General features: G+C 37.7%; 1 pseudogene; it reads left to right on the top strand.

Annotated features, from left to right (window-relative positions):
- The first annotated feature begins 8,368 nt into the window (after positions 1 to 8,368).
- Positions 8,369 to 9,296, top strand: LOC108974088 (annotated as a pseudogene).
- Positions 9,297 to 12,168: the final 2,872 nt, after the last annotated feature.

Genomic DNA, 12,168 nt, shown 5'->3' with positions numbered 1-12,168 from the left:
TATGTGGAGTTATTTGCGCCGTCCATTTCCCCACGTTCAACCACAACCACGGAACGAGCCACACCGTGCTCCACCACCAGAATTATGAAATGCGAAAACCTCTACTTTGAAACTCTTTAGCAAACTGCCATGTGTTTTGTTGTAAAATACGGAGAATTCGTTGGTGAACTGTGCAATCATGAATTAATGGGAAGTARGTTTTACAAAAAATACATTTTGTGTGACAGTATACTTCTTGCTACGTGTTTTAGAAGTTTTTTTTGAGCATTTCATATAAGTTCTGTTTCGAGGTACAACTTTATTACAGGTTTAGTGAATATAAAATATATGTAAATAATTACGTTAGACGTTTACATATGTACATAATATTTCAGATTATCAAAATGATTCTTTATAAAAAATTCAAATGCTTCCGCCACATGCAACTCTGTAGAAGAATTTAAAACCATCGGGTAACACGTCGAACCTTCGCTGTTACGAAGAGARAGTACATAAAAAGCTATTACTCAATCAAGTTGATAATGGAGAATGCTCCTTCAAAAGTACGCTGCACTCGGAACCAAAACAGCGAAAAATCTCTGAAATATTTAACAACCGCACATATAAGCATTTTCCTTTAAAAACCGGACAAAAGTGAAATTACTAACTACATCAACGCTACTCAAAATTGATTTTTTTAGTATGTAAGTAACCGTATTACAATAAACCGGTTAAATGATTGACCTTCAGCCCGCTATGTTGCCACACAAGTTGTTGGAACCTAGACTTCGTTCAGTATGCATGTTCTTATTCTGAAGTGAATTCTGGAAAATATTAGTTATGAATTTTGGACAACATGGTATGTATTTTTTTATTTTTATTTATTTACAAGAGAGCTAATTATAAATAATTAATTCACTAAGTTAAACCGCTACTACTGAGGCCTGCGGCTCTTAGATTACAATATTATATGTGTCTATAAGTCTCTAAAATTGGTTTAGTTACAATTAAATTAAGTTTGATTTCTTACATATTTTTAGAAAATTTTTGATTGCCCTGATGTTGTCAGACTAATGTCTTTAAAAGATTTGATGGTTTCGTTTTACCTAGTTCGTTGTCCTAGATGTATTTAAAGCGGGGCATTCATACAGGATGTGATATATTTGGCAGATTACAATATGAACAGCTTGGTTTATCCGTTTTGTTTAAAAGATGAGATGTGAGTTTTGAAGATGTAGCCTATTCTCAGGCGAACAAACGTTTTTATATCTTCACAAGTGCAATCAGTTGGGTAGTTTGGCTTCATGCCAGAGAGATTATGSTAATTGTAATGGTGTTGAAAATTTGACCAATCTCTCGATGCTGACTCGTGGAGTACTTTTTTTTACCATGTTGCTAATGTCTTTCAACATACAGTAATCGAATGAAAGTAGTAATTATTTTACAGCCTTTTTTGCACGGTCATCTGCAAGTTGGTTTCCTCTAATACCAGTAAGTCCTGGGATCCACATGATCTTAATTCTTTTGTTGTGCTGATATAAAATTTCTTTTATATTGTTGATCAGCACTGAGTTTGCAAAATAGCTTTAATTGTGGATTTGGTATCGGTACATATGATATATTATTTCCTGTTTGTGCGACAAATAGAGCCGCTTCAGCTGTAAATATCGAGCACTACGTTGGTAAAATTCCGACGGTTATGGTGACACCTTGTTCGTTTGTTACCGCAAACGAAGTGTGGGTGTCTGATTTGGATCCGTCGGTGTAAATTAATTTCTACTCCGGTATGTACTTTACTACTTCGTCATTGAATAGCTGAATATATTGCTCTGCATTGGTGGTTGTTTTTTTCAAATTTGAAGAGCGTACTTATTGTAGACGATTTCAGCGTTAGCCAGTTCGGGTGAGTATTCCCTTTTAACCCTCTCATGCCCGAATTAAAATGGGCGGGCTAAAAAATATTTGAGTACAAATATGTTTTAATCGCGACCTTAATATGAACTGACCAAAATTTCATAGTCCTAGGTGTCCTGGTTTGGGARTTACAGGATGTTGCCTATAGGCAACATTGGGCAACAGTGTATAATAATTTTTTTTTTAATTGACTGTTTTTATTGAATATTATGTATTATAGGACACAAATATATTACAAATTATGTATGGTRTGATACGAAGCAATTTTTTTGTGGATTGCAGGACAAATAAACGTTGCATTTGCTACATTTAAATCTGGGAAATCCCGTGTGGCATAGCCTGCATCTGCCTTTTGATCCCCATTGCACCCAGTGATTAGACGTATCGAAACGTGTTGCTCTTGAAGGTTCCGCAACATACGCTCTTTTAGATGGGGTTTCTTCAGAGGCCATTGAAGGAGCCGGCGAGGACTGAGACGATGACATAGGTGATGAAGTAGTTGAGCTCATTGTTGCAAGAAGTGAAGTTCGTCTTCTTTTCCTTGGTACAACTGCTGTTTGACTTGCATTCAAAAGTTCAATCGCAATATCCAACTGAAATTTTATAAGAGACATATGCTTCAACTCGCCGTTAGTATTTTCCAGGTCTCTGCGGTATAGCAGCCAGCTATTGACTACAGCGGAATTTATACACCAGTACACTAAGCGCATGTACCATTTATTCGAATGGTGGTTGATTCTCTACAATTCCAACAGCATGTCAGCAAGATCAACCCCTCCCATGTGTTTGTTGTAGCAATCTACTATACCTGGACGAGTGATACTTACATATTTCTTGTCTTTTCGGCACCATCTCTTGCACTCACTCACGGGGTTTTTACCTGCATAGTTTGACACTAATTGCACACCTTTAATGTCGTACCAACGACAGGCAATCAAGTTGTTCGTTTCTTCGAATTGAAAATCGCTTTATCCGCGTCCTCGTTTTTGTAGCTCCTTATCACTTGTTAGAGCGAAATTTGTCAACCTGTTGCTTCGGACTGTACCAACGGCTAATATTCCTTTTTGTCTAAGAGCAATCATCAAGCTAATTGAAGTGAACCAGTTGTCAAAAAATAGCTTGAAATTTTGGTTTCTAGGAATATTGGATGACAAATGTAGAGCAATATCCGATGATATGTCTAAACCAAAAGACTTGCACGTTCCTTCTCCAATGTAAAGGGGGAAATCATAAATAATTCCAGATTCAATAGCTCTAGCTCAATTACTCGATAAAATATTCCAAAAGTTGTTTCACCTGATTGCAGCATAATGCACTTTTTCAAGTGACATCGCATTCTAATAGCTCTGTGCTGCTCCACTTCAAAGTCGCTAAATAAAATTTCTCCTCTTGTACAGTGTCAATATTTTCGTTTTGTTCTGCGTTTTCTTCTGTACCAAGTAATTCTTCGATCAAACCAACTTTGACCCCTTGATTTTTTTCAATGTTTTGTAACGCTATTTCGATCAATTCTTCCACATTTTCGCCTTCTTCGTCCTCTTCTCTTTACATTTCCTCATCCCCAGACTCGTCCCGGTCAAAATTAGCGAACTCTTCAATTTCAGCTTGTGCCAAACTTGGACGCATCTTAGTATGTAAAGAAGTATATGCAAAATTTTATTACACACAATTGACCGATGTTGCCTATAGGCAACTTAACTTTTACAAAAAATGCACAGAAACGAAATAACTTTTTCCACTTTCTTTTTTTTTTTGTAAATTACTCACTTACCTTTCTTTATTTATATTATCAACGTTACTTTCTGATAAAATAGTGTTTTTTAAGTTTTTGGGAACTTTTCCCATATGCACTTTTTTCCAATTAATTTTTTTTTTTGCATGATCGCACGCGCGAAAATTATAACGAGCATGAAAACTAAAATGATGTAAAACATATACACCGATATTTTTGCAAATATCTCACATTAAAAAAATTGAAATTGCGGTACTTATGCGCTCATAAAGACAATGTTGCCTTTATGCAACATCGGGCATGAGAGGGTTAAGAACTGCGGTGGCGAAGTCATATGAAACTGATTGCTAATATTCAAGCATTTTGTTATCGAAGATGGCTTGTTGGTTTTAGGATTTGTTTTCAGTAGATTAAATAACTTTGGTATGATCACCATTGTGTTGAATTTTGTTCTTTGATGAATGTTTGTAAGACCTGCTTCAGTTAGTACTACTTTGGTTGGTGAGGTGGGGAATTCGCGAATGCTTCTTCTTGCCGTTATGTGGTAAGGGGTTTCAATGAGAGACAGGTGCGTTTTTGCACAATGACAACATCATTGCTTTTGTAATATTTACAAGTCTTGAGGTATGTATGTGACAGTGTTTTGATGAAAGAATCTTAATAATGTTTAATCTATTGAGTAATCTTAATCTAACATATTTACAATGTTCCTTAAATGTTAGTTTTTTTTGATCAAATAATATACCAAGTATTCTAAAGATGTTAGTATATGGGATTTAGTATTTTCAAGGGAAAGGTTAGGGAAGGTGCATCTTCTTTTTCTGCAGATGTGAAATGCTGAACTTTTGCTTGCAGAAACATTCGTTCCTGTCGCTTTAGACCATTCCAGTATGTCGGTCAGAATATTAGTAAGTTTGATTTTGACTTCGTTCAAATTTTTTTTGAGCTGAGAATATTAATACATCATCAGCGTAAATAAGTAGATATGGTCAACGTTGCGGTTTGAGGCCATTGATTTGCTGAGTTGATTAAAGTCTGTAATAAATAGCGTTACTGATTTTTTTAAGGCTTGAAGTGGGTTTTATACTAGCGGTTAATTTTTCAAAGTTTTTCCTTTTTGYTGATTTAAACTCTCTCCTAAAATTGGAATTTGCTTTTTTATATCTATTAAATTTTCTGTTGTTCTATTTTGTTTAAATGTAGTCCAAAGTGATTGCTTTRTGCTCCTTACAACAGTTAATAACTTGGACCAATACGGGAGTTTGGTGGAAAATTTTTCTGTGTTTGTTTGAGGAACGCCTAGATGAGCAGCGGAGCGTATAATTGTTTTTATATTCGATGCATTTATACATGATTGAACGATTTAGGACTACGAGAATTCTTTCTAGTATAACGTCTTTTATTATTTGACCTCTTATGTTACATGAAATGGATCCCCATAGTGGGCTTCAAGCATTAAAATATCCGATGATTATAGTGGGTGGAGAAACAGAGTTTGCGATATGTGCGGTATGTCTTTAATTTTAGTAATATTTAATTTAGTTAATGTTTTATTTTGTTTTTTCGGAAAAACAACGAAATATTAAAAATGGAAAAAATATTTTTTAAATTTTTTGGAAATTAGTGTTCTGTTAGAGTATCGGGGGAGGTCGAGTTATAGATAACTTTTTTTACTAAATTGCAGGGTTTCTACTTAACATATAAACTTAAACTTTTTCCCATCTTTCCTCCACTTAAAACAAGGTCACTTGCATAAAATGAGTACTGCTTTTATTTATTTATTTGAATTAAATACTAAAATCCTGCTAAATTATTCTAGACGGGTGGTACATATAGTGTATAAGGGAGCTCTATCGGAACGGGTGTGACATAATTAAGGGATAAATTAAAGGTATAATGTTGTAATTTTATTGTAAAAAACAAAAGCCCAGTCCGCTTTCACGGGTAGATAAATTGGAAAGCTTACATTTCATATTTTGGGGGGCTAACAGTTTTTGATGGATCCAAATATCAAACGACAATAGCATTTTTGGCTGAAGTTTTGGTCAGAGCTTCAGTTAAATAACCTACTAAATATAGTATAACCGTGCTAACGGTAATTAGGTATCCTCGAAAATCTCCCTGGTCACAATTTCAAAATGTTTTAATAATTAAATCACCTCCTTACTCTTGTTCAGCTCGGAGGCATTAACCAATGAGGATTCTTTTGGGTAAGATATGCTTCACTTAAAAAAGGGCTAACTGGACAAAAAAATGAATTGTATCCGTCCATATGTCGTACGTTAGGAACTTTAAAAAGCGGAAGCATTTCTTTCATCAATTGCAAAACTCCTCTTCCGTCCACCTTGGAAAATGGCTTCTTGCTCATTATAATATATTTCACAATAGCTTCAATGATTTTCCTTGATTTAGAGCCATCTTGAGAATAAATACTTTTGTCTTGCTCAGAAAAGTCTTTCATATTAGGTTGGATCAGCGCTGACAACTGATCCGATTTATTTTGCAGTACCGACGGATGACATGTACTATTAGACATTCAACACATAGAGTCTTCTTATTAGTGCTGTCGTATGACTCATTTAGACTTCACGCTGTCGTCCCAGCGCACATACGAGCATTTTAAAAGGAATAAAAATGCTTGATTGAATATAATAATGCATTATATTCAAATGAAACAGCCGAACATTTTATGTTCAATACAAGCGTACTCAGCCCGCTTTGACGATCTAGATTTCGTTTTTTTCCAATAAAATTACAACATTAAACATTTAATTTATCCTTTAATTATATTAAATTATTCAATTGTCTTAATATTCCTTTTCTTCTATTCTCTTTTCGAGTGGGTGAAGATTATTACCTACCCATTTACATGTTAGTAAATAGAATATCGTTCTTATCATTGATACAAAAGCATATCGGGTTCAAGTTAATGCCGGAATTGAAAGTACGACGCGTGGCTTGGGCATGGTAAATGTGAATTACTTATCTGTCAATTAGGCTATTAATGTTGATTACAAGTAAAGAATAATTATAATGATTTGATGTTCATGAAATTTTAAAATGAACAATTCAGAGTAGTCTCTCAACATCATCAAGCAGTCAACTTGATATCGTTCGACAGTAAATATAAAATGTTTGGTAATTCCAGATGTTCTCAAGCCACGATGTTTGAAATTATGCCAGCAGCTCTTTTTCAAATATTAGATAAAATAAAATGAACATTGATTTATGATTTACAATTATTGATATRACATTTTCACGGTGATAATGTTTCTATTTTATTACTTTTTAATGATTATTCAATTGAATTTCATATCTATATATATATTGAAAAAAGTTGAAGTGCGCTTAGAAATATAACTAAGAAGTGGCTCAGGTGGCTTCATCAATGGTGAAAAAACCACCTTACCGGTCGAACAGTACATTCCAGGGGATTATTTAGCGAACTGACAGTTTGACAGTTAAAAAAAAAAGCTCCTATCGTCACCAAACTTTACAGGATTACTCGTCAGGTAAATATAAAGATTTGCTGAAAGCTTCATTGAAATTGGTCCAACCGTTTCGGAGCCTACCCGCAACATACAGACATACCTTCTTTTATATATACATATATATAGATTACAACAACGGTGCAAATGCCTCATTCCAAATCTTATCGAAATCGGTTAGTCGGGTCCCGAGATATGGGATTTCACCAAAAAGTGGGCGTTAGACGCCCATGGTTCAATTTTTACCATGGTTCCTATAAAACTTTGTCATACTATCTCGGCGGAATATGTTCACGTTTCCGGCCAATATAGTTACAGATTTATCGCGCTTTCAGTACTTTTGAACAGTACCGTTATTGGGGAGTGAGCGAGGTTTTCATCTATTTTCATCCATTTTCACATTGGTAAAAATTTTTGTAATATTCATGCTGGGCGAATTTGGTTGTGGGAGCTTTAGTGGTTTAGGAGACATGCACTTTAAATATATAGTATAAGATGGCAGGTCCACTTTACTCCACTACTGTGATCCCCTGTGCCAAATTACAGTTTTATATCTTAATTTAGTGCTGAATTATGGCACTTTATAGGTTTTCGTTTAATGGCGATTTGTGTTCGTGGCACTGGTCCGATTACGCCTATACACGAACTCGATTTTTTTTGTACGAAGGAACCTGCATACCAAATTTTATCAAGATATCTGAATTTTTACTTAAGTTACAGCTTGAACGGACGGACAAATGGACTAACAGACAGTCAGATTTTTGCCTCAAGGGGATGATGTCAGCACAAAAATATTCGCCAAAAAATTTCAAAACTAGATTGCTGACATTGGTTCGTTAAAAATCAGATTATGCACTGAGTCCACATACATTGGTATGTGGGTCCTTACAAAGTTATATTCCGTTTTCGACAATTTTTGTTTATATTCTGTAGTGCGTTTCTGAATCGACAATATACTCGATTATAGGGACGTCATTTCGATTCGATYCAAATTAGTCGATTGATCGAGAACGAGTGTTTCTGTAAGCATAAGTCTACAAAATATGAAACAGTGAGAGAAATGGAACGCCAATCGACAAGAAATCTTTCGAATCGGACTGACAACTTCATGTTTGAGAGACTATTATTGAGAAAAGTAAGCATTATAGAAATGTGTGCACAAATATTTACTTCTTATTAATAAATAAAAACTGACTGTGTTTCAGCTATGAGTTTATTGCTATTAACGCTCGCCATACGGCATGACAGAAGGAATATGTTGCGAATAMAAAGGCGCACTTTAAGCGACTCGACAGATCYATTCAGCATTCCCGAGCCGCGTTTTCTTGAGTTATTCTGCTTCAGCAGAACTGCAGTACGGGCACGCCTTGTGGAAATCGAGCCTTTTATGGACRCAGCAGTAAGAAGTACATTTATTCCAAACTCCACTAGGTTGTGTGTAGCGCTGCATTACTATGCTACAGGATCATTTCTTAGGGACGTAGGTCAGGATTTTGTTTGCCCTATAAGTAAGACCATGGTAAGCCGCATAGTGCACCAAATTACAGAGATTTTTCAAAACCATATGGCGCAACGTTACATCATTTTTCCAACTACCTTAGAGCAGCAGAATATTGTGAAGCAACGGCAAGTGAAGTATTATAATCTTGAAGATTAATGGTTATTTATAGCTGCCTTATGTTTATGTTCACTTCCAGGTTCTTCACTGCTACTGGATTTCCTGGCATCTTGGGAGCGATTGACTGCACTCACGTCAAAATTAAGAAGAAACCACTTGCAATAGAACACTGCTGCATTAATCGAAAAGGATATTTTTCCAAAAATGTGCAATTAGTGTGCGACTTTGATTTAAATATCCTGGCGTGCTTTGCAAGATATGGGGGAAGTACGCACGACGCCTACATATGGGAAAGCAGTACACTAAAGTCCCATATGCCGAATGAGTACACTGCCAATGGGTCCACAGGATGGTTGCTTGGAGACTCTAGATATCCGTTGCAGCCGTGGCTAATGACTCCATTCAGAAATGTAGAGAGTATTAGTCAGCAAAGCTACAACGATTCTCACGCACGAGCTTGAAATTGTGTGGAACGCCTTAATGGAGATTTAAAAAAATTATTTGGGTGCCTTTCCCAAGACCGTGGCCTAATGGTGAACCCCTCATTTGCAGGATCAATAATTAATGCATGCTGTACGCTACATAATATTCGAAAGAGATATAATTTTCCACTTCCTGAAGTTGATCCACTTGAAAATTTTCCGCATGGAGACAATGGTTCATTACTTAACATTTTAAATGAAGGATACGAAATACTATTTTAAGAAACCACTTTTGTAGTTAATTCACATACAGTGGTGTTCCGAAAAATATTAGGAACACTCCAAATGATACTGTTTGCAAATTATGTTTAACTCTTTATTTTTTATAATATATATTGTTGGAGATTGAAATATCGTATAGGGTATAATCCCCCATCTAAGTTGGCATACGCTACGCCTATGGGATAAATATCGCCTGATTGTAGCGTTATTTCTTCTTTCTTTTGTWCTTTGCATTCAGCTATTGACTGCCTAGCATGTACATACATATGTTAGCGACGCTGACTGCTGCCTACTGTATATATGCACACCGCTAGCATATGCTCTATTCCCGAAATCCTAATTAGTTTACATACATATCTACATATTAAGTATAAGCGCATCTTTTCGCACCTGCAAAAAGCGTATTACCTATTGACGTGCAGTTATTATCATTGCATTTTTGAACATGTGCCTACTGCACAAGCAGGCATATAATTGCCGCTCTTTGCGGATTTGGATCAGTGCTAAAAATAAAGTTGTGACGATAGGTCATATCAATGGCAGTTCCTCGTGTTTTATTCAAATATTATACATTTTTTGGTGCCTCCTGTGAGGACTGCGACCACCTGTCTTAAATAATAATGGCCTCGTTAAATTTACGTGCATCGGCACATGCTTTAATTGTGCGCCTTGGAAAGGAAATCCAGAATGCAGATTTCAATCCGGATAAGGTGGAGTGTGAAGTTTTACTCAGCCGCGTAAATCAACACTTTGATCGGTTTGTACACCACCACTTTGAGCTGGTCAGCAAGGCTAAGGCAGACGAAACTGCTTCTCATGAAGAGTTGTTTGCAACAACAGAATCGTTGTACACCACGTTGTGTGTCACGCTGCAACGCTGCTTAAACCCCCAGACTGCCGTTCAGGTTGCATCATCGACAATAGAACACGTGACAGACATGCGATTAGATCCGGTATCAATTCCGCGATTTGACGGAAGGCCAACGAGTTGGTTGGCATTTAAGGACCTCTTTGAACCGATGGTTCATAATCGAACTGACCTTACTCCTGCATATAAATTGGGTAAGTTATGCCAGTGTGTCGATCAAGAAAGTGTTCCGATGATTGGAGGATTGTATACCGGCGGCTACCACGAGTTGTGGTCSGAGCTAAAACGTCGTTATGACAATCCTCGCCTACTGGCAGAAACACACGTGCAGAGCTTTCTTGATCTACCGAACAACCCAGCAGAGACTCCGAATACGCTGCGATCGATCGTTGATTGTGTSCGCAATTCATTTCGTGCACTTGCCGTTATGGACATTCCAGTGCACCACTGGGATGCGATAGCTGTTCCTGTACTTTTGCCAAAGTTACCAACAACAACGCGGAACGAATGGGGAATGAGCCTCACAACTGTGAGCATACCGAAGTTGGAAGATTTGCTGCTATTTCTCGAACGTCGTGCCAACAACATTACCGTTAGCCCACAACCGTTGTTTAGGCGTTCCGCCTCTCGTACAGTTAAGGCGCACGTAGGCGCCTCGAATAGTACTCAATGTACAAACGCAGCCCCCGCCRACGTTGGTTGCCCTCAGTGCTCAGGTAATCATCGTCTAATAAAGTGTCTTCAGTTTCGAAACATGCAAGTCTCTGAACGCTGGGAACGTGTAAGGCGCTTTGCAGTATGYTTCAATTGTCTGCGATCAGGACATAATGTCCGCCAGTGTACTTCTGGTGCATGTTCGTTTTGCCAAAAAGGGCATAACGCGCTGCTCTGCCGACGAACAGGTACAAGACCTGTGGAAAATATAGCGGATACGAGTGTATCACCATCATCAGCAGCTTCGGTAACAACGCCTAACTCTACATCCACAATTAACTCAGGTGCTGCGRCGAACCACACTTCTACCGGACCGCAAGTGTATTCCCGCCAGCAATAACAATTAGATAAGGTCCAGTCATTAGTTGTGCAAGATGACCGGACAATTTTACTTGCGACGGCTAAGGTGCTCCTTTCGGATTGCCATGGGAGGCCTTATGAATGCCGTGCATTATGCGACATCGGATCTCAGGTGAGCTTCCTCAGTGAATCCATGTTTAAAATTCTGAATCTTCGTAGAACTCCGGGGCAGATCCGAGTGGAAGGTATTGGAGGCAATGCAGCCACCTACACAAAGGGTTCCACAACTGTGCGATTGAGATCCCTCTTTRACGAGACTTTCTCGATGCAATTTGAAGTCTACATCCTACCAACGATTACGACTATGACACCAATATGCAAARTCGACTCCTCCGCCTGGGATCACCTTTCTGGACTCCAGCTTGCCGATCCAACATTTGGTACTCCTGCCAAAATTGATATACTTATTGGTRCAGATATTTGGCCTGCTTTAATTGCCGATGGGATTGCTGCGGGACCCCATGACGACCCATGCGCGCTCTGTACCGGCCTCGGTTGGATCGTGTTTGGCCCTGCGATGGTCAACACTCCAAATCATTTGACGCATACCCTAACTGTCAGGAAATGTATAGGTGATCAGCAACTCGATAAACTACTGCAAAGGTTCTGGCAGGTTGAGGACAATGGCCCTGTCCACAAACTCTCGGTAGACTCTTGTGAACGGATTTTCATTGACACAGTACGTCGCACAGTGAGTGGACGCTATAGTGTACAAATCCCGTTTCTTCTGAATGCTCCAGTGTTAGGAGATTCATATCAAACAGCACGGCGTCAGTTTTTTCATCTTGAGC

This window comes from Bactrocera latifrons, unplaced genomic scaffold (assembly GCF_001853355.1).
Source record: "Bactrocera latifrons isolate USDA-ARS-PBARC rearing strain unplaced genomic scaffold, ASM185335v1 scaffold_528, whole genome shotgun sequence".
Classification (NCBI taxonomy): domain Eukaryota; kingdom Metazoa; phylum Arthropoda; class Insecta; order Diptera; family Tephritidae; genus Bactrocera; species Bactrocera latifrons.
This window is presented reverse-complemented; position numbering and strand designations above follow the sequence as displayed.